This window comes from Dermochelys coriacea, chromosome 4 (assembly GCF_009764565.3).
Source record: "Dermochelys coriacea isolate rDerCor1 chromosome 4, rDerCor1.pri.v4, whole genome shotgun sequence".
In the NCBI taxonomy this organism is placed as follows: domain Eukaryota; kingdom Metazoa; phylum Chordata; order Testudines; family Dermochelyidae; genus Dermochelys; species Dermochelys coriacea.
In genome coordinates, this window is record NC_050071.1 from 35,106,071 (window position 1) to 35,130,542 (window position 24,472).

At 42.0% G+C, this 24,472-nt stretch overlaps 1 long non-coding RNA gene across 1 annotated transcript in view; it reads left to right on the forward strand.

Annotated features, from left to right (window-relative positions):
- The first annotated feature begins 1,028 nt into the window (after nucleotides 1-1,028).
- Nucleotides 1,029-24,472, forward strand: part of LOC122459995 — a 69,531-nt gene continuing 46,087 nt past the window's right edge. The window contains exon 1 of the long non-coding RNA XR_006281000.1: nucleotides 1,029-1,126. This is a non-coding gene — a long non-coding RNA (uncharacterized LOC122459995). The remainder of the gene's footprint in view (nucleotides 1,127-24,472) is intronic.

Sequence of the window (24,472 nt, forward strand, 5' to 3'; positions counted from 1 at the left end):
AAATTATGTTTTTAAAGCCTTGAAGTTAATAGCAGACCACCCAGAGGTAACATGCCTTAAAATGGATTCCACTAGACAGGAAATGGGAGACACTTACCTCCCTGCCTGACCACTGTGTATTGTGTGTTTTACAATGGGAGTCTATTTGCATACTGAGCAATGCCCAGTGCTGCTGGTCACTGGAATTCCTGGCTTAGCCCCAGGCCCCACATGCTTACTGTTCTCCAGTCTCACTGCTCATCCGTGTCCCTTCTGTCTTCTAGACACCACACCCCCACCTTTTAAATCTCCCATTGACCTGCAAAGGGTTAAAACAAGGCTGGTGAGAAACTGTGCTACAACAATCCTCCTTTGGCTTGTCAGAGACAAGATCCACTTTGATGCATTGTAAGCGTGGAGCCCATTAAGGCAGAGCAATCTCTAAGAGGAGGCTGTAAAATACACCAAGGGACAAGGACCAAGAAGCCCCAAATTCCATACTACTCTTCCCTCATGTGAGGGATGAGCATTTGAATGAGAGGCAGCACTTTTTTGCATAAACACTGAAGCCTTCCCTTTACCCTGCAATGCATAGTAGGGTATAATCACTCCCCAGGACTGCAGTAGGGTATAATCACTCCCCAGGACCCTTAATCCTCAGTTGGACACCTGCCTTACAGTGGTAACAAAAACTATAATCATATACTGAGCCAGGTCTCCTGTGTGTGCCGAGGTGAAAACTCTACATCTCTAGCTGCCAATCTGCTATTAGAGAAAAGTCCTTTCTAGCTCCTTAAAAGACTGCTGACCAAAACGGGAAATGTAGCAGCAATTAAGAAAAAGGAAGAAACAAACCCAAGGGAAGGGCAGGTGGGAAAAAAAACAAACCCAGGTGCAAATGGTGGACTGTGCCCTAGAGGAGCAATATACACTGCCCCCCTCCACACCCATACACTAATTGGGCAGTTAGGTGGGAATTTAGGGCAGCTGAGGTCTGTCTAACCCCTGCCACTTCATAAGGCTTTGGGGGAGGGGAAAAAAGGAGCCACTCTTCCCCACAGAAGCCTGGATTCTAAGAGTGTCTTTTCCCTATTGGTCTAGTGAGATCCTCCCAGATGTGACATGTTCTTGTTTGCTACTTCACTTGGTATGTATGTATGTATGTATGTATGTTTTTTGGGGGCTTTCTGTGAAAATAGTCCAAAAATAAGAGATTACTTGTTCTTGTACCAAATGCTAGTGAAAATGCATTACAGCACCTAGACATTGTTCATATTAGGAACTCAAAATGTCTTCCAGGAAGAAGTGGAAGCCAAAATATTCTGAAAGGGTTCAAAGATGCAAATACAGTACGCACAGTTCTTCTTCAATTTATGAACTGCTGTTCAAGCTGTGGTCTGGCCAATGTGGTCCTCTTTCAAAAATTTCACAACTGTTTTAAAGTACAGAAGAAAAAAAGTTAGCATATGAGAAACAAATGCTTTATTGTATTATGTTGTAAACTTTATCTCAATATATCAAATTAAGAGTAGTGTTCTCAAATGACTCCTGTCCTACATAAAAGTTTAAACTACTAGGAAAGAACATGCACAGTTTAGCAACATTTCTTCATTTTAGCACTAACCTGCCATGTTAATATTCTATTAGTACAATGTATTACCGAAAATATTTCAGAATAGTCACTGTTATGACTAGGTAGGTTGGTGTTTGAGGTATTTATTGTAAATATAAGCAGTACACCGCAGTCTTTAAAAGGAGGTAGAAGTACCTTCTAAGATCATTTCTGCAGTTATAGGACACTCAGATGAGAACATCCACAATTACATTAAAGAGGATATTATATATAAACACAATTTTTATAAACTCGGTCTTCAGAGCATTAGCCAATCTCCTAACTAACAAGGGTAAGGGGGGAAAAATCCCCTATGGACAGATAATTGGTCACTTCAGGGTTCTTGCACTATGTATGGGTCGCTGACAGATACAGAAAACTAAATTTAGGTGGCCCACTGATCTGATTCAGCAGGGCAAACCTTACATTCTTATTAATCTAGAAGCTGGCTCCCATGAAATTCTGTTGTAACTACAAGTCATTTATATGATTTAAGAATAGGATATTCAGTTATACTAGTTCCAAAAATTTATAATGGATATCAATCTTCATTCTTTTATGGTATAAATTGATCAATTTCTGGGGTCAGAAAGAATTTTTCCCCATATGGGATAATATTACACATTTATTCCACTCTGACTTTCCTCTGAAACATGTCATTTGCTATTGCTGGAGACCAAATGCTGGACTAGATCAAATATTGGTCTGTTCTGTTGTTAATTTTTTTTTATTAACATCCAGGAAAAATGGTATTGATCCAGGGGGATTACTAATCTTGCAGTGGGGCAAGGAAAGGTACCTTGAATCTAAAGGATTTTGGGAGAGCGAGGAAAATAAGGGAACTTTTCTTTAAAAAACAAACTCAAACCGCAGTGATCATAAATGTTAAAATATTTGGAAAAAGCGAGTTGCACAGGTGAATGCTGCCCCAGCTCAACTTCCATTAGTGTAACTATCACTTAAGGAGGACACAATCTATTCTCTGATGCATTGCCCAGAACAGTTTATTTACTCCTCTTGAGAACTCTTCTGCCTCTGCTGTTTTTAACTGAATACGAAGTGGTCAATGCATTTGCCCTTTATACAAATATGTTCCATGGACAAAAGAAACATATTGACAAATTAAAGTTAATAAACCAGGAGGACTATTTAGGTTTAAAGGAGATATATTCTTGGGAAATTTTCAACTCTGGATTGGGGGGGGAAGGCATGTACCTATTTGCGTTTCCATTAACAAATAGGATGTTTAAATCTAATTGCCTTTTACCTGCCCTGACTTGAGTTGGCTCACTCAAATGCAGGTTTATAGTTAGTATTGTGAAAGCACAGTAATTCAAGTAAGTGCAGTATAGGACCAGGTGATGTATATTGTGAATGTTAGCAGTTAAGACAATCATCATTTTGTTGGAATAAATGGCATATTTATTGTTTGTTATATTTATTATTTATGGTGTGATATTAATCATATTATAATATAACCACCATGAACAATAAACTATTTCTTGCTGCTGCTAGGGGGTGAATGCAGTTGATCTTCTTACCTAAGATCACCCATCTATCCAATTAGGAAATCAACACACTCCTAGCTCCCCTGGGCAATATGAAATACTAACTCAGCCAACTGATCTATCCAGGCCTGGCCAGCTGATATGGACCACAAGCCATAATGCATAATTGATGCAGATAAGAAGGTGACATACCTTGGGTCCTGACCTCTTCTGTTGTATTTCACTGTGCTGAAACATCTATAATCTCCATCTCCCAACCATGTGATAGTAGACAATAATTTCCTCCCAATTACTTGCAAATTATTTTACAAATTTCCCTGAACGTACTATCCTGCTACTATATGCAGCTAGTGATTGCTTGGCTGACAATCCATCAGATAATTAATCAGTAGCCAATCCTCCACCCAGGAGTGAATATTCATATTGAAAAGGTCATATCAAGTATCTGAAAGATGAAAGCCATCAGTACAGACCAGATCAAACTCGGGCTCTAAGCAATGTCTCAAGGGCTTCCCCTATGGTCCAAGATAGGTTTTGTATTCGTTTATGCTGGAGTGATCATCTGTGAGGAATGATGAACAATGTGGTTGCTAGATTGGTCCAGTCTCTCTTCACCTTTACTAAGAGCCCCAATCTCAACATGTTGACTCAATCTCTGTCAGGTAAATGAATAATGATCATGTCAAGTGGAACAGTGTTGCTTCAACATAGACATGAGGTTTTCGTTCCTCACACACCAGGATATCCTTCTTCATGCACTTGATGTGAATATTACAGCCCAAGCAAAGTGAAGTTTCAGGACACTGGGTCTGTGTCCAGTAGTCTGTGCTTGAGTACCCAAACTTGTTTAGAGAATTCCATGGTTGATCATGTCTTTTTCTAGATCAGCATAAATTGTAATAATCTTTCCAAAACTATATTGCATATATTATTTAACGTGCTTGTTTTTTTTTCCTTTGCAGGTAGTATTTCCCTTTGTAGTAATTGTTAATATTTTTTCAATTTTTGTTTTATATTTTTATTCATATTTTCCAATTATTGTATGTAGTTTCATAAATTTTTGGCTTTTGTTAATGTATAAAAACATTGGGCCAAATCTTCAACAGTTGTAAATTGGTGTAGTTCCATTGAAGCCAATACAGTTATGCCATGTTATGCTTGATGAAGGTCTGGCCCTTTATCTTTTAAAACTGAACAAGGAATGTGGTCATTGAACATTTTAACTATTCAGTTGTATTTCCCATAAAATCATACCTATTACTTTAGTTGGACTTGTTTATTATATTAAAATTTTAATGCTATTTCTATTACTGTGTTATGTACAGCACAAGCTGTTTTTGCTTTAAGCAGCCTTTCATATTCATTTTTCTTTTTACATAAAAGTCGCAGTCAGATTATTAACTGGTGTAAATGGGCATATTTACACCATCTCAGTGGCTCAGATTCTTTTGATTGTGTGTCGTCTTCCACTTTTTCCTGACAGCCCAGAAGCATTGCTGAGTTGTTCTCATACAGAACTAAACGCAGATGACAGATTATTCTCTAGATACGGCTCTATTCAGAAATACCTATATGATTTATTTTGCTTTGCCGCTTCTCCCCTGCCCTGCCCTCAAATGAATGCTCATCTTTCACCCATTGGAGACAACAGTATTTCCTTTCTCTGACTCCAGAGTGATACCAAGGCACATCTATATCTTATTGTTGCCATGGAGACAGAAAAGACTTCCATATCTACCCAATCTACATTAAGGGTTAGACCGTATCTAGTTTTAATGTACCCAGGTAAGAATATGAGGGAGTAAGGCCCATGTGTGGCTGCATTACATCTGCTGCATATCCAGTATTCCCCTTATCCTGCAAGGATATAAGTAAAGTTTGGGGAGGACAGGTAGAACAATAGCTCAACCCCCCTCTATAATCTTCCCAATTGATCTGACTAAATACAAGGTGAGTATGTGGTGCCCTGTAGTGGAAACGCAGCAGATTACTCTCCCAACCCCACTGCAATAGGGAAGCACAAGAGGAACTGTGCCTCAAAGGGGTAAATTTGAGGCACAATTCTAATTAAGTTTATGCCCCACTCCTTGCTTAGGACTATACTTAAGAGCACTGTACAGCTCTAAGGCAGACAAGTATCACAGAAGATTTGGGTTGTAAGAGACCTCAGGAGATCATCTAGTCCAATCCCCTGCTCAAAGCAGGACCAACACCAACTAAATCATCCCAGCCAGGGCTTTGTCAAGTCAGGCCTTAAAAACCTCTAAGATGGAGATTCCACCACCTTCCTAGGTGACCCATTCCAATGCTTCACCACCCTCCTAGTGAAATAGTGTTTCCTAATATCCAACCTAGACCTCCCCCCATTTGAGAGCATTTCTCCTTGTTCTGTCATCTGCCACCACTGAGAACAGCCGAGCTCCATCCTCTTTGGAACTCCCCAATTTGTCCTCATCCTTTCTGTAGTGCGGGGTCCAGAACTGGATGCAATACTCCAGATGTGGTCTCACCAGTGTTGAATAGAGGGGAATAATCTTTCCTCTATCTGCTGGCAATGCTCCTACTAATGCAACCCAATATACCATTAGACTTCTTGGCAACAAGGACACACTGCTGACTCATATCCAGCTTCTCATCCACTGTAATCCTCAGGTCCTTTTCTGCAGAAGTGCTGCTTAACCAGTCGGTCCCGAGCCTGTAACAGTGCATGGGATTCTTCCATCTTAAGTGCAGAACTCTGCATTTGTCCTTGTTGAACCTCATCAGATTTCTTTTGGCCCAATCCTCCAATTTTTTTCTAGGTCACTCTGGACCCTATCCTTACCCTCCAACATATCTACCTCTCCCCACAGCATAGTGTCATGTGCGAACTTGCTGAGGGTGCAATTTATCCCATCATCCAGGTCATTAATAAAGATATTGAACAAAGCCAGCCCCAGGACCAACCCCTGGGGCACTCTGCTTGATACCAGCTGCCAACTAGACATCGAGCCATTGTTCACTACCTGTTGAGCCCAACAATCTAGCCAGCTTTCTATCCACCTTATAGTCCATTCATCCAATCCATGGTTTTTTAACTTGCTGGCAAGAATACTGTGGGAGACTGTATCAAAAGCTTTGTTAAAGTCAAGATATATCCCATCCACTGCTTTCCCCATATCCACAGAGCCACATCTCATCATAGAAGGCAATCAGGTTGGTCAGGCATGACTTGCTCTGGGTGAATCCATGTTGACTGTTCCTGGTCACCTTCTTCTCCTCCAAGTGCTTCAACATGGCTTCCTTGAGGACCTGCTCCATGATTTTTCCAGAGACTGAGGTGATGCTGACTGGTCTGTAGCTTCCTGGGTTCTCCTCCTTTCCTTTTTAAAAGATGGGCACTATATTTGCCTTTTTCCAATCATCTGGGACCAACGCCGATTGCCACAAGTTTTCAAAGGTAATGGCCAATGGCTCTGCAATCACATCAGCCAATTCCCTCAGCACCCTCGAATACATTAGATCTGGACCCATGAACTTGTGCAGCTTTTCTAAATAGTCCTTAACCTATTCTTTCACCACTGAGTGCTGCTCAACTCCTCCCCATACTGTGTTGCCCAGGACAGCAGTGTGGGAGCTGATCTTGTTTGTGAAGACTGAGACAAAAAAAGAATTTACTACTTCAGCTTTTTCCACATCACCTGTCACTAGATTGCCTCCCCCATCATTAAGGGTCCTACACTTTCCCTGACCTTTTTCTTGTTGATGATATACCTGTAGAAACCCTTCTTGTTATCCTTCACATCCCTTGCTAGCTGTGACTCCAGTTGTGTTTTGGCCTTCCTGATTATACCCCTGCATGCTCGAGCAATATTTTTATACTCCTCACTAGTCCTCTGATCAAGTTGCCACTTCTTGTAAGCTTCCTTTTAGTGTATAAGCTCATTGAAGATTTCACTGTAAGCAAGCTGTTTGCCTGCCATATTTGCTATTCGTTCTGCACATCGGGATGGTTTGTTCCTCCGCCCTCTAAGCTTTCTTTAAAATATAGCCAGCTTTCCTGGACTCCCTTCCCCCTCCTATTAGCCTCACAGGGAATCCTGCCCTCAGTTCTCTATGGGAGTCAAAGTCTGCTTTTCTGAAGTCCGGGTCCGTATTTTGCTACTCTCCTGTCTTCCTTTTGTGAGGATCCTGAACTCCACCATCTCATGGTCACTACTGCCCAGCTTGCCACCCACTTCTACCGCCCCTACCAATTCGTCCCTGTTTGTAAGCAGCAGGTCAAGAGGTGAACGGCGCCGGGTTGGTTCCTCCAGTAGTTGCACCAGGAAGTTGTCCCCCATACTCTCTCCAAAAGCTTCCTGGATTGTCTGTGCACTGCTGTATTGCTCTCCCAGCATGACTACTTGACTGTTTCCATGCTTACAAAGAAAGAAAATATTCATAATTCAATTTATTTTTTTAGGAATAGTAGGAAAATATCTGTTCAGGTAACTTCAAATGTTTCATAATTCATAGTAATTTCTAGCAATGAAATATAAAAATGAACACACATTTCACACGCAACAGAATACTGAGGCCCAAGTTCTCCCTAATTGAGTAGTACCTTTCTTTATGAATAATTCCACTGACTTCACTTACTTTTTGAGTATAGGACTAAGTGTGTGTAAGCGTGCTGGAATCTGGCCATTGCTCCTTTAACATTAATCCCAGGTTGAAATTCAATTTAATTGAAATACAGTTGTAAATACTTTTAAGGTCAGTTACCTAAAAAAAGTTTTCTTTTATTTATATATATATATATATATATCCCACACGCTGGAAAGCCAGGATATTCTCAGTCAAGTTTGGAAGGATAAACATGAAGTACTCCATCTCCATGTCCTGACCACTCTGTGATCACTAGGCAAGATGCATGCTTGTGATATTTTTAAACCAAAATACTTATGCATTTGAAGAAGTCCAAAACTGAAGCCCTATATACATCACAGAACTTTAAGGATATGCTCATGAGAATGGTTTTGAGACATTCATTGTCACAGAGACCCTGCTGGCTGTAATATTGTGAAGGATATAAATGGTGGTAATATTCTCAATGTCTCACACACATGAGGGATCTACGTTGGGATGGGCAGGAAGTAGGTCTTCATGAGTGGTTTCAGAGTAGCAGCTGTGTTAGTCTGTATTCACAAAAAGAAAAGGAGTACTTGTGGCACCTTAGAGACTAACAAATTTATTTGAGCATAAGCTTTCGTGAGCTACAGCTCACTTCATCGGATGCATTTGGGTGCATCCAATGAAGTGAGCTGTAGCTCACGAAAGCTTATGCTCAAATTTTAGTCTCTAAGGTGCCACAAGTACTCGTCTTCATGAGTGTAACCATTCATATGTTGGTATTGAGGGGGAAGATGAAGGATGAATTATAGGTAATTTCTCATGGTGAGAGAGGGTAGGATAGGAAATGGTTGGTCTCACCCACAATAATTTCATTCATTCTTTAACATTCTTAAATGGCAAATGGATAACAAGATAGTAGTGCTACAGGAATTATAGAATAGCCTGTGATCACAGAAGCAGTGGTAGGTGGCAAGTATGTAGCAACTGGTGCACATCCTCATATGTAAAGGATGGCACAAGATAGTGGGAGTAGTACACTTTTATATGTTCAGTGATTAGATGACTGGTATGCATGCATAAGGTTGTCCAATGATTTTGGGGGAGGCATGGGTTGAGATATGGGGACCATGTACTGAAGAACTCTTATGTTGAGTGTGGCATGAGAATCTGTTACTACTTTTCAAGGGAACCAGAAAAAAATGTTGGTATATAAATGACTTCAGTTTCTTAGGGGTTATAACTTTCTGATAGGCCCATCACCCAAAGAGCAAATATTCACAACTATACCATGCCTATACAATGGCTTAATCTGTTATTTTCTGATAAAAACATATGGCATTTCCTCATTTGATAACACTTGTATTACTTTTAATTAGTAAAAAAAAAAAATCACCTGTACAAAGTACTAGTTGTTGTTGTTGTTACCCTGCTCTAAATACTAGGCATACTCCTCCTCAATGGCTAAAATAAAATGAAACCGAGCATTCTGCTTTTCATATATTTTATATCAGCTGTGTGTAACCTTTCCAGGTTAAATTCTGTGTATGTGCTATTCAGACAGGTATATCGGAAAATAAATGAAGGTGTTTTAAGGGACAATTTACAAAGGAAGCAATGAGTAAAAGAATCTGGAAACAGTGACAGGTTTCAGAGTAGCAGCCGTGTTCAGAGTAGCAGCAGAGTAGCAGCAGCAGTATCCACAAAAAGAAAAGGAGGACTTGTGGCATCTTAGAGACTAACAAATTTATTAGCTCACGAAAGCTTATGCTCAAATAAATTTGTTAATCTCCAAGGTGCCACAAGTACTCCTTTTCTTTTGGAAACCTAGTGCTACCACTAATAAATAAATACAAGGTAGATTTGATCATAACCAATTAACTGCCCTCCCACACTGAAACTGAACTAGTAGCAAGGCATTATTTTTGGTACTATCCACTTGAATAACTTAAAAAGAGACCCCCTCACTTGATCACATTTTAAATATGTCCCTAAAACATTATGTGAAAGGTGGGAAAATAACATAATATATGTTTGTTTGTGCAAGGTGCTGTACAATGAGGTCCTGGTCTGTAACTGGAACTCCTAGCTGTGAACAATGCCCATACTGTAGAAGACTAATAATCCACAATTTTCAAAAATTGTCCCTACTTTTGCCCCATATTCATTGTTTTTTGAATTTTAAGACTGGCATGAAGTATACTGTTCATTGTGGTGCTGGGAGATCCCCAGATGGCTTTGGCCAGAGATGTCTTGGAAAAGCAAACTGTCACAACTCAGTTTTCCCTGCTGTATCAGCAGATGTAAAGAACCAGACTGGAGGATAAAGTGACTGCAGAGTAGATACAGCCAAGACTCATTAAACTACAGGGCCCAAGTACCATGCATAAAAAGAAATACAGTTGGGTAGAAACAAGAGGAAAAATATCACATCATCTCTTCTCCACCCCCCCACCCCCCATTATTTAAAAAAAATATTTTGATGGAAATTTTCTGACAAGCTGTAAAACGGGAGTAGACAAATAGAGTTGGCTGATAATGGTGAAAGGCTGGATTCCACCTTCATTGATTTGGAGGTTTAAAAGAGTGGCACTGTGATGGGGTATATTGCTGGCACATAATGATGTGGGGAGTGGGGCTGTATTGTCCTGCTGACATCCTGAAAATGGGTAGACTTTGATTTGGTCCTGGTTTATATGCTGAAAAATGAAGGAGAATTTTGTTTTTGGTTGGTCATATTGAGTGAAATTCCCCTCCATCTCTCCCACCCCATGCCAAGGCACAGCACAAGGATTATGGACCATTTAGGTTCAACAGGAAATACCTTTGTGCAGAGCATCAGTGCAAGGCCTCAACATATGGCTCAAGTGGGACTTGTGCTGGCCACTGCCCAAAGTGGTCAATTTCAGCTTCTGTGAGTCACTCTCACCGCTAGTGAGGGCAAGACCACCTCTGTCTCAGGTCTTTGCACATCATGGATTAATTTGAACCAATCTCCCAAATATACAGTACTTGCCCAATGATTTTACTACCTTATTTTATAAAAAAAATAACATCAATAAGAAGAAATTTTCTCTTTCACACACTTTACCACTTTCCCTTTTGTCTTATGCACCATATAACATACAAAAAGGCTAATAAGTATGCCAGAAAATGTAATCCTGTGCTTGCCCTTGTTCTGAATGCATTTAATGTTTACAATGGTTTCAATCAATCTGGAATATCTCTTGGCCATAAGAGAACCAGACAGTCATACATGCTCTTAAACACCTGGGACAATCATGCACACCTCTTTAACCCTCTCCAGTTCCCACCACACACATAATGTCTGCAACATATGAATCACTTACCTTTATAGCCACCATACAGTCTTCTAAACTCACTTACATTCCTCCCTTGGCCTCTGACTGATAAAAAGGATAGAACTATCCAGCTCTTCAGCTCTCCCAGTTTGGTGGTGGTGTGAGTGCTGTTTCCTTCTCCTCCTCTTTTCAGTCCATCCTCTTTATGGTGAAGAAAGAGTATACATCTTGAAAACTGGACTAACATGCCTATACTTTAGTCATACATATTTGGAGGTTAATAGTAATATACAGTTAATTAATTCTGCAATATTCTCAATTAACTAAGTGACTAAGCCTAGAACAGGGATTGCATTGATTTGATCCTGGCCATTCAAGCCTTGTTAGAGTATTTTCAGTACTAAGGGGGAGATTTTGAAAGGCACAAATGGCAGCTAGGTGAATGAGTAGTGTAATGAACTGGAGCAAAGTGCATGATTTCCTGGAGGAGATAAGAGACTTACTATAGTCCCACCCATAATTATAATGGCAATGGTGCTAGCTGATTCTACTATCAGTTCTGATCCAAAGCCCATCAAGTCCCAGTGAATCTTGCAATTGATTTTCAATGGGCTTTGGATCAGAACCATACCTCTGCTCTGGTGTCCTTAAGATATTTTTAAACTAAGCCTTGGAGGTTGTTGCCACCCAAATCAAGGCTTCTTTGACTTGGCCAGGGTATTTTGTATTTCCAAAGCTTCAGCACATATAAGCATTTGTTTCAAACACGATAAAAGTCTGTGCCTCTTTTTAATACGATTACAAAGTTACAGTTGCTGCTTGTGCTGCCACGTCATCTTTGATGAATGGGCCATTTCTGACACCCATTTTCAAATCCATAGACTCAGTAGTTAATGTCATTACTAATGTATGAATATTTACAAGTCTGTTTTCTGCTTTCACTTATCGTTCATACCTTAAACAATCTTAAGAGCTTAGTTCAGTAAATGTTTGATATCTGGGTGAATGGGTGCCATTTGCAAAGAGATGGCCATTCAATATGAATAGAATAAAGATGTCAAAGCATATTTCCCCCTGGTGAATTCATAGGAGAGGCAAATTTCAAATATGATCCTTCTAGCTTTTCTGATGCATCCTCTCTAGAGTTAGAGCTTCTAGATACAGCTTTGCAATGCAGTGTGTCAGAAGCTAAGAGGACTTATTGATACATATACATGGGTAGATGAAAAATATGACAGAAAATAATGAAGGTATCAAGATTTTATTGGAAACTTTTTGAGATAGCCACATATTTCATGAGTGGGGAAGCCACAGCTGAATTCTGCAGTTTATCTCAAATGAGTGCCACTACAAAATGTATACCATATCACATAGATTACTGGAAAGCAATCTTAGATTTTTTTTTTAATTTGTAGCCACTTTAGTATCCACCTGACTTTAAAGCTAAGTGTTTTGAGTCCAAATGTACCGTCATTGGAGGGAGAAAAAAATTAGAATAAATACAGTTAGAAACATCTAAAAATGTCTTAATAGTTTTTTCCATATATTATAATATTAGAGCCAATATCTCAGGACCTGTCAGGGTAAGAAGCAACTGATGTATTTCTTGTAGAGAATTTCCCTTTCTAATGGTATAAAGCTTCCACTTTTATCCCTGCTAAATCAGGAGGAGTCTGGACTTAATCCTGAAACTGCTCCAGAACAGAATATTACCTTCCTGCAACTCAGACTTCTGTATTTTGGGATGAAAATCCACATCCAGGGAGGGAGTAAGAAACATTATCATGGCAGTCTTTTCTTATGGCAGCTGTTTGAAACTGCTAACAAGTTTGTGTCATAAGAATTAAGTCCTGGGAGACTTAATAAGTCTAATAAGACTAATAAGCAGACTATAGGTGAGGTGGTCAAAAGTGCATGATAAATGTAACTTAATATAGGAATCTGCTCAGATATCACTGCCATACATTTGTCATGTGTTTTCATCATGCGTATCTGGTTAGATACTTCCACATATCCCTAGAGAATATTAAAATGTTTTATACATGAAAATATGGGTCAAATTTGGAAACATTTGCACCTACTGAACATAGAAAATATACAACTGTCCATAAATATATGCTAATCATTAGCACAAAGGACACTTGCACATATATTATTACTTATTCTTTGTATTATTGTAGTGCCTAGATTTATATGCAATGCTTCACGCACACATTTAGCCAAAAATGTTTGAAAATTTGGTTTCACACAAAATAAACCAAGTTAAGAGTAAAAGTTCAGGAAATGTTTTTTAAAATATTTAGAAATATTTGTAATAAATGAAGACTTGAAATAACTTGCATTTATTTTTTTGTTTTTAAATAAAGGAATGAGTTGGACATGTTTGAATATAACATATTGTAGTGAAATTACTATGTATGATCTAATAACCTATTAGTTGAGAGTAGATCATTGTCCTTTAGATTAATCTGTCTTGGTTATTAATTATTATGATGTAATATTGGGATATTGCTCAAAACATTTAAGTAGAAGACTATATATACAGAGTGTACACTAATGTTTTAACTGGTTGCTGTTTTTATCAGCAGGATTTATACATAAGGTTCTTACTGTCATGTAGAAACAGGGAGGCAGAATCAATTTCCTCTTTAACGTATTGATAAACAACTCCAGATATGAGGGCTGGGTTTGGGGGAGGAAACTGGATTTACCTTTGTGTGACCTACATAGGAATGTTGGAAAAATTAATTCCAGAATATTATGTCGACATTCCTTTAAGTTGTGGATATGATTTACATAGTAGGCCTTCCATAGCCATCCAGCTTCTTTCATCTTGATACTGTAAATTGCTTTCATTTTTTCTCCCTGATCTGTATGCTTGAGGTATTGTTGTGATAAATTATGGAGGTACAGAACTGAAAATGGTGTGTAGATTGTCTAAGAAATTGAGTGCAGTCAGCCTTAAAAGTGGTGGATGATGTGCTAAAGCAGCTAGCTTACCCTGGTCATGTCACATATGTCGTCAATGAGCAGCTGCTTTTAACTTTGTCTTTTGCCCAGAGCACTGAGAGCAGCTAGATTTATTGAATTAATAACTGCTCCATTTTGGGTATTTTGTTTTTCTGTGACCATGAAATCTGGCTATAATGTTAGCAAAGTGTAAGACGGGTCTCCTTCACCAAACAAGGTGATGTCTCTTTTGTCATTATTTACTACTTAATCTTGAAGGCAGAAGATAATGGGAAAACCCTACCTGCAATGGAACGTTCCTTTGCAGCAGAGTAAAGGAAAAGGGTTTCAGCACATGCATATAAATGAGGGAGTAGGTATAAAACAAACTGTACAGAATTCAGAACTAAATATGCAGATGTTTAACGTGTTTATAGAGACAGCTGTACCGATCTGCACATTCATATCTTTGGAATATTCCTTACTAGTGACCTTATTAAATCAACTAACACTTTCCATAGTGAAGCATCAGCAGTGATGGAATAATCTCTTTTGTGATCTGAGTCCCTTTTTCATGAGAAACTGAATTTCAGCAGGCTGCCTGGGAAACAGTGGCAGTGTGTTGCACATATGGAGGAGGTTGCATCAGTGACCTTTAATTCTTTTGACCACAGAAGTGTGAGGTAAGTGCCCTACCGCAGAGCTGCAGGGCAATTTTGATTAATGGGTTTTTATTTTGGGTTACTATTGTTTCTGGAAAATGAGTAACCATGAACAATACATGAGGTAACACTTTCAGATTTCCTCAACCATGGAAAATATTAAGCTAATGATTATCATTTTATGATTGCTATACTTTATTGAAAGTATCAGAGGCACTTTTATCTTAGTTAGAAAAGAGAAGGTGATGCTTATGGGGGATGAGTTCATATTTGTTTCTGGGTCAAGGAAAGAAAGGAAGACAGAAAAACAGTTATCCCATACACATCTGCCCATGTAATCTCTTTTGTGGCCTGATGGTTAGAACAGTTGAGTCTATACTCATAAACTCAACTCCTAATTCTGTTCCTCATTTGTGTAATGTTGGGTAAGTCACTTACCCAGGTAAATAGAATAAAGGTAATAGGTATTATAATACTTGCCTACCAAAGAAGTAAAATGTATTATGATGATAGGAAAAATAAAGGAATGAAAAATATCTTTACATCAGTACCTTCAGCTATATACATTTTTGGTTTTAGCCGAAAGGTGGAACCAGTAGTCCAATGAATTTATCAGATCTTAAAAAAACCTGACCTAGTTTACTTTTTAATTTATTCTTTATTTTTCTTTGTAATCATTTTTAATATTTAGAAAACATCTCTTACTCAAAAATGTACTGAAACTAGCAGGTCTGGCCTACACACACATTTTGTATCAGAATAATTACTTTGGATAGGGATGTGATATACATACATATACAAACTATATACATAGTTTACCAAACTGGTTATACCAGTACAGTGCAATTGGTATATCTTTCGTTTGTAGACAAGGCCTTGGTCACTGAACTGGTTCCTGAAGCACTGCAAAAGTGAAAAAGAAAAGTACTCCCATTAACTCCATTTCTATCGCCTGTCCTGTAATTCTAACTATTTCCAAATGGGTGACCAATCACAAATCTTGTGAGGTACTGAGCACCTCCTTCAGTTCCCATTAATCTCGCAGGAGATGGTCAGAGCTTCCCAGGACCAAGTCCCACAGGAAGTAGGAGAATAAGAATTCAGGATAGCGAGAAGTCTGTTTCTTATTTGTCTACACAGGAGAAACAAGGCAGCATTTCAAGGCTGGGAAGGGATAAATGGAAAACTGGGAGAACCTAGAGGATCACTCCTCCACCCTTAGAATTTACCCCATGTTAAATCAACAGCTGTCAATACTCATCACTGAAAATGAAATGACAAATGGGTTTCACTGTTCACAGGCACAATTTGATAGACTGGTCATAAAAGGGACATGGGGATGAAGTTGTGTTCAAAATATGATCTGCTTTATAAATGTTAACATCTTTTGGGGGAAAGTACTTTGTAACCTTAGATACCTATTAACATATTTATTAGAAAAATTAAGGAATAATAATTTTTAGAGGAACTTCAAAATTAATGTTCCATGCTCCCTCTGTTGGTTGCATAGCAATCAGCAGATCACTACCAAACACTTGCTACACAGAAAAGAGTTGGAATTCATGGGAGCCTGATCCATTGGAAGGACTCTTATTGGTTTCAAGATCAGGCTCTTATGATCTTGGTGAACAAAGAAAAGTTTTGCAATGCTGAGGTGCGCTCTAAATTGATGCTTTAAACGAAAATAGAGCCATGTCTCTTTCATTGGAAAGGCAAAAACTATTTTTGGACATATAGGAGAATGCAAAAATGGTGAGTAAAGAGTGTGCGTGTATGATATAACTACATTAAAAGAACATAATTAGGTATGAAAGTCAAGCACTCAAAAGTTAGTAAATGCCAGAATTAAGATTGCCTGCGAAATCTTAATTCAGTCCCCTTGTCTGTATGAATTATGATACAATCTATAATTACATGATGACATACTATTTCTCCATAATAACAGCTACATGCTGGGGTAGCTTTCTAGCAAAGGAAAGATGGGGGTAGATGAGACCTGCTTAGGACCCAGAGTCTTGGGGAATGTTAGCTGCTAAAGTTCTTATGGACCTGAAGCAGGAACAGCATGGCATGCTCCTCTTGGACTGTTTGTTATATGTAGATGATATTCTGGGTGCATGCTAAAACTTTGAACGTGAACACATTTGCAAGTGGTCTGTGACAAGCAGAAGACTGCCAATATGAAACTGACCCCAAATAAATTGGGGTTTAGTTATTTTTAAAAAAAGGCAATTTACCTTAGGCACATGATCAGAGAGGGGGAATTTCTACTGACCATAAAAAAACAAACAAACAAAAAAAAACACAGATGCTATGTAGAACTGACCAACACGCAGACATAGGTGTGCAGAGTTTCATAGGGCTCTACGCCTATTACAGAAGGCTTAATTGTGGAATTGCAATATCGTAAAACCCTTGTGTAGGTTGGGTGAGAAAGGGAACCATTTCAGTGGTTAAGAAAATGTGGTATTACCCTTTTCAAAGCTGAAAAAGTCTCTTGTGACTGTTCTTGTCTTGCCCTCCCTGTGTTTCAAAGCCCCGTTCATACTGGAAACAGATCTGGTATAAATGGTTTGGGGATAATAGTGACACAAGAACAAAAAGGCTTGAGAGGGTGGTGGCTTATTACAGCAAAAGTCTAAAGTCTCCAGAGAAATTATTTCACCACCCCAAAGGAATGTCTGTCAATGATTAAATCTGCAGAACTTTTTCATCACTATGTGTATGGGAGAAAATCTGTGATCAGGACAGACCATGCATCCCTGCAATGGATTTTTAGATTCAGGAATCCTGAGGGGGCAATTTGCTGGGTGATTGGAAAAACTGCAGTGTTACAATTTCACAGTCACACACTGGCCTGGCCACAAGCATGGTAATTCTGGTGCCTTATCCAGATTGCCTAGTTGAGAGGCTAATTGCAGACACTGCCTTAAGCAGTAGAGCAAGGTTGCTCAAAGGAATTAGTGTGACCAGGAAAAGAGATGGTTGTCTCCTCTCTTCCCATAATTTGCCAAAGTGCTTATGTTTCTGGTCCATCTACTGGAACAGTGGATGTGGGGTTGCAAGAATGGACTCCAGAGTTGTTAAAACTTCTCCAAAAGAGAATCCTGGCATCAGGATAGTGTGAGTGAAAAATCATTTGCAAATGCAGCCATCCTGGAATGTAATCACCCTTCATAACATAAGAACGGCCATCCTGGATCAGACCAAAGGTCCAGCTAGCCCAGTATCCTGTCTTCTGACAGTGGCCAATGCCAGATGCTTCAGAGGGAATGAACAGAACAGGTAATCATCAAACGATCCATCCCCTGTCGCCCATTCCCAGCTTCTGGCAAATAGAGGCTAGGGACACCATACCTGCCCATGCTGGCTAATGGCCATTGATGGACCTATACTCCATGAACTTATCTAGTTCTTTATTGAACCCTGTTATAGTATTGGCCTCCAGAACATCCTCTGGCATGGAGTTTCACAGTTTGACTGTGCATTGTATGAAGAAATATTTCCTTTTGTTTGTTTTAAACCTGCTGTCTATTAATTTCTTTGGGTAACCCTGAGTTCTTGTGTTATGAAGAAGTAAATAATACTTCCTTATTTACTTTCTCCACAGCAGTCCTGATTTTTATAGACCTCTATCTTATTTCTTGTCATCTCTTTTCCAAGCTAAAAAGTCCCAGTCTTATTAATTGCTCCTCATACGGAAGCCATTCCATACCCCTAATCATGTTTGTTTGCCCTTTTCTGAACCTTTTCTAATTCCAATATCCCATTTTTGAGATGGGGTGACCACACTGCACCTAGTATTCAAGATGTGGGTGTGCCATGGATTTATATAGAGACATGATTTTTTTTAATGATTCCCAACTTTTGTGGTGGTTTTGCCTGCTACTGCACATTGAGTGGATGTCTTCAGAGAATTATCCCCAATGACTCCAAGATCTCTTTTGAGTGGTAACAGCTAATTTATAACCCATCATTTTATGTTCATGACAGTACATGCTTTCTCATCACCATGGGAAAGCTTGGAGGTCAGAGACTGAAATACTGTACAAGAAGATAGGAGAAACCAGCAGGCAACTGGTGCAGGTAGTGGCTGGTTAAAACCAGAGGCATTGAAAAAGAAGGTCCTGAGATTCTCTTGATCTTAAAACTGCTGGATATTTTGGATATTTACAGAAACTGTAAAAAAGCTATAGGAAAATTTTGGGTAAAAGGGGGTCAGGTTATAAAAAATGGGGGCAGGAAATGTGACAGGGAAGCCCCTGTTCAACAGTGCACCCTGAGAGCACCCATGGGACACGTGGCTGTTAGTGGCCAGGCAGAGGTCCAAGCAGACCTGTGTTTGCTGGTAGCTATGGACTGTTTCACAACCTGTCTTGAAAATTTCCCCCTAAAGAATCAAGAGGCAGGGCAAGGAGCAGACGTTCTCAGGAATGAATTCTTCACCAGATATGCAACTCTGGGTGACTTGTATACAGATCAGGGGAGATGTGTGGAATCTAAAGTGCTTCAGCAGGTTTGAGATTGTAGGGATCCCTGAAACTTGCATTATTACCCGGGCACCCCTCACAATCTGATAGAATGGTGGAATGGTTCAGTTGGACTCTCGAGGTTCCCCTGATTACCTTTGTAGAACATCATAATTTATCAGTCTTTTTGATGGCTTATAAAATACATGAGTCGAAGAGCCAGAAAACCTCCCTGAATAGACTTCCTGAAGAGGAACAAAGGAATTTGGACTACGCAGAAACTTTACAATCCAAAAGTGAAAAAGCTCACATGTTTTTGCTCGGGAATTGTAGCAAGGCAATGACTCACTGGTGCAATACCTCCTGTTGGTCATCCTGGGAATTTGCTCTGCCACCCCAGGGCACCCTCTTCAGGCTGGTATCTCTCCTGCCACTGGCCCCTGTGCCCTCCCAGTGCCCCTCTACAACAGGGTTCTGCCCCCTGCAGTAACCCCACAGCTCTGGGTCTCCCCTCTCCAGGGAACCCCCAACCCTCTATCCCCACCTCACTCCAGTCTATGGCTACTGCCAGTCACTATCTAGCCCCCGCTCACGGGGGCAGACTGCAGTGTATAAGCCATTCATCATTGGCAAAGGGGGGTTTGGACATGCTGCCTTTGCCTAGGCCCTGGGCTGTAGCCTCTGCAACCCCAGTAGCTGGTTTGGCCTTTGACAAGGCCTGCAGCCTGGGGTGTTGCCAGGCAGGTGCTCCCCTGCTCCTCTCGCCTTTCCCCAATCCTGCTCAGTTGCTTGCACCCTCAGCTCCCAAGCAGCTAGATCCTTCTCCCTCTGAAGCTAGAGGGAGAGTCCTGAGCCCTTGTAACAGGGCCAGGTGTGGCCTGATTGGGGCATGGCCCAGCTGTGGCTGCTTCCCCCAGTCAGCCTAGCCTTTGCTCACAACCCCAGCCCTCTCCCAGGGCTGACTTTAACCCTTTCAGGACTGGAGTGGGTGACCACCCCACTACACCCCCACCGCCCCTGGGGGTAGGGAGGTCTCCTGGCCTGGACCAGTAGTCCATGAGCCTCCAGAGCTGCTAGTTTCTTCTGACTCCTCCAGCTGCTTACGCAAACAGGTCTGCTCTTTGATGACAGCCGCATACTCGTTAGCGAGTTCCAGGTCTCTTGTTTTGGCCTTGGCTTTGCAGCTGGCCTGCTCTGCAGCCTCCAGCTGCGCACGCAGACCAGACTCCCCCAGGCCCTCTTCCTTCAGGGTCTGGGTGCCTACTACAGCCTGGGGCACCCATGGTGGTGCTCAAGCTGGTCTACTGCCATCTCTGCAGCAGCTACCTGGCAGGTCCTTGACCCCTTTGGGTTCTTGGGCACCTCCTTCAGCTGACCCTCAATTCCCTTGAGGGGACAGTGCCTCCTAATGTGACCCAGTGTATGGCAGCCTCAGCAGGCTCCCTGCCTCTTTGTTGCCCTGGGTCTTTCTTGGTCCCTCTCAGGTCCCACCCTTTCACCAGGGCGGACCTGGACCCTCTGGCTCAGGCCAGGGTATGCCCATGGTATGTGTCCCCAACACCCACAGGCCCAACACGTCCACAGCTGCTTGGGTTCCCTCACCCAGCAGGCTGTCTTAGGGCCTTGCTTGGGCTGAGGCATCCTGTCCCCACCCCAATAGGGACAATCCCATTTCAGATGTCCATTCCGCCTGCAGGCGTAGCAAGCCCCGCGCTCTGTCCCAGGCCTCCTGGCCCCAGCACTGGGCTTCTCCCACCAGTCCTGGCAGTCCTTCTGGAACTCCCCCCCCCCCCCCCCCCCCGGAACTTCACTAAGGCCTGCTGCTCCCTTGCCAGCTGCCCCAACTGTTTGTGGAGGTCATTCTGCACCTCCCATAGTCCCTCATAGGTCTCCCAGCTCCCCTGAAGGTCATCACCCCCTTCTGCCGGGGCACTGACACCAGGACCCAACCAGGGATGGCACCCGGCGTCCCCACATAGAAAACCCTGGTGTACCTGAAATCAATCATCCCTTCTTGTATCTCTCAAGTCTCCGGGCAATAGTCCCACCATCCTTGCCCTGCCCCTTGTATCAGGAGTGGAACAGCTATGCCCACATTCTCCACCACCTTGTAGTGAGGTAATGACTCATGGGTGTTTTGGAATAGCCTTCCAAGGGAAGCAGTGGGGGCAAAAGATCTATCTGGCTTTAAGATTCTACTCCATAAGTTTATAGAGGAGATGGTATGATGGGATAATGGGATTTTGGTAAGTAATTGATCTTTAAATATTCAGGGTAAATAGGACTAATCCCCTGAGATGGGATATTAGATGGATAGGATCTGAGTTGCCCAGGAAAGAACTTTCTATAGTATCTGGCTGGTGAATCTTGCCCATATGATCAGGGTTTAGCTGATTGCCATATTTGGGGTCGGGAAGGAATTTTCCTCCAAGGCAGATTGGAGAGGCCCTGGAGGTTTTTCGCCTTCCTCTGTGGCATGGGGCACGGGTCACTTGAGGGAGGCTTCTCTGCTCCTTGAAGTCTTTAAACCACGATTTGAGGACTTCAATAGCACAGACATAGGTGAGGTTTTTTGTAGGAGTGGGTGGGTGAGATTCTGTGGCCTGCACTGTGCAGGAGGTTGGACTAGATGATCAGAATGGTCCCTTCTGACCTTAGTATCTATGAATCGCCAGATGGTCATCCTGGGAATTAGCTCTGCCGCCCCGGAGCACCTTCTTCAGGTTGGTGTCTCTCCTGCTACTGGCCCCCATATCCCTCCCAAATCCCGGTGCCCTCTACAACAGGGTTCTGCCCCCTGAAGTAACCCCACAGCTCTGGGTCTCCCCGACCCAGGGAACCCCCAACCCTCTATCCCCACCTCACCTCAGTATATGGCTACTAGCCCCCGCTCACGGGGGCAGACTGCAGCGTATAAGCCATTCATCATTGGCAAAGGGGGGTTTGGACCTGCTGCCTTTGCCTAGCCTCTGGGCTGTAGCCTCTGCAACCCCAGTAGCTGGTTTGGCCTTTGACAAGGCCTGTAGCCTGGGGAGTTGCCAGGCAGAGCTCCTCTCGCCTTTCCCCAACCCTTCTCAGTTGCCTGCACCTTCAGCTCCCAGGCAGCTAGGTCCTTCTCCCTCTGAAGTTAGAGAGAGAGTCCTGAGCCAGCTCCAACCTGAGCCCTTATAACAGGATCAGATGTGGCCTGATCGGAGCATGGCCCAGCTGTGGATGCTTTCCCCAATCAGCCTAGCCTTTGCTCCCAACCCCAGCCCTCTCCAGGGCTGACTTTAACCCTTTCAGGGCTGGAGCGGATGACCACCCTGCCTCAGGAATATTTGAGAATAGTCGCTGAGAAAATGAAAAGGTTATGATGTAACGTTATACAGAGAAACTTTTAAAAAAGTGGCTCTACAATTGGTTCTACAGTTCTTGGAGAAAGAAGGGTAGGAGCCCTAAACTGGATAAACCAGCACTAAATGGAGATGGGATACTTTGACAGGAGGTTGCATAGATACTTGCTGCAGCAGTGGAATAGTGACACTAAGGAATTTTGGGTTCCATTCCAGGTTTTGGAGGATAATGTGTCCTAGTGGACATGGACTTTTCTGTTTCCACAAGTTTTGACCTCTTCTGCCTTGTCCTCTCTAACCTGTCCCGGTCTCAAACTTACCTCATCCTCACCTCTGGCTCTGTGTTTCAGTCTCATTCTCCTAGCATACCCAGTTCCAGTCTCCACTCCTCAGGTTCTCATCCCCGGTCCAGTCTCCTTGTCCAGGCATTCATAGTCGATCACTGTGGTCTCACTGACCAAGTCTCAATCTCCTCCCCCTGTTCCCCTGGCTCTCTCCCCTGACCCACACACAGTCCTTGTCTCCTTGCCAGCCATTCCTAGTTTTCTCATTGCATGCCATCTCCTTGTCAGATAGTCTCTCTCTTCCCAAATGCCCCGGGGCTCCACCACTAGTGGTTCCTAGAAAGAGTTTTTGTCCAGCCAATACCAGTGTGTCACCTGCTCCTCATCTAATCTCATTGTCCGCAGCCTCAGTCAGCTGGCTCCTAGTCTCTTTGCCCCGTTTCCCTCACAAGCCTCCCGTCCCCCCAGGCTCCAAGTTCCGCATCTCTGCCTAGCTAATCCTGGTCTTTGCCTGATCCTAGTCCCAATCTCCTTGCCCAGCCAGTCCCAGTCTCCCCCTCAAAATCTTAGAGTTTCTTCCCCACCAGACTCCATTCCCAGTCTCACCAGACTCCTTGTCCTGGCTTTTGTTCTCATTGCATTCAAGTCAGATTTCCACCTCCATGCTGCCTTGCTGCTATTGAGAGCAGAGGAGAGACAGGCTCCCTGGTCTCTGTTCTGTTGTCTGGCCTGGAGAAGCTATTACTGAGAGGATCCTTCTCTGCCCTTTAGCCCTGGCCTGGAGCATTCTTGGTCATTCTGTCAGGATGATGCATGCACAGTCTGGTGCAGTGAGGGGATGGATCATGGTAGGGTGACCAGATAGCAAGTATGAAAAACTGGGACACTTTTTTCTGGGTGGGGAGGGGGGTAGTTGTGTATATATAAGACAAAGCCCCTAATATTGGGACAGGCCCAATAATATTGGGATATTTGGTCACCCTAGATCATGCTCAGTGCAGATGGAATCTTCAGAGGTTTTAGCAATTCCCTTCTGTGCATGTGAAAACTGTGGGTTTTTTTTTTTTCAAAGGCTTTTTTTCAGCCAAATTTGGACAAAATTTCACGGGGATGGCAAAAGGCACATCCCTGACACAAAAGCTCTCCCATCTCTGGCCCTGTCCAAGCATGGGAGTGCTAAAGCATTTCAAAGAAAAGATCTCAAGAATTTTTTAACATGGACAAAACATATTTTTCCTTCGCCTTGCTCTCATAAATGGCTGAACTGTCCTGGCTGCCATTTTCCAAAGAAATTCAGCCTGAGACAAACGCCTATTATGGAAAATTTTTGGTCCTAACCATTCCAGCTTCACAAAGTTATAAGCAACTGCAAATAATGTTTTATAATGGGAAATGTCGACCAACCTGAATAAAAGATGATGGTACCAGGGAACTCTGCAAGCATTTGGGTGTGGATGTGTGCCTAACGCTACCTGTACAGAGTGAGATCTGCAGAGGCCTGAAAGGCAGTGCTTGTGCTGCCAGAAGCTGGTGGTTTCAGGGAGCTGATCCACAGCAGGCCCAGATAAGACTACTTCATGCTCAGGGCAGGTGATGATGAGATGCTTCATGACCTGGGGTCCCATGGGAGTGTCTCACACATGTAAATCCATATAACTTAAAAAATATAGTCAGCCCAAGGTGGTGGGTTGTTTTTTTTGTTTGTTTTTGTTTTGTTTTTTTTGCAACACCAAAAACATTTCAGGCTTGGAGTTTTGAGAGAACATTTAAATTGTTCTT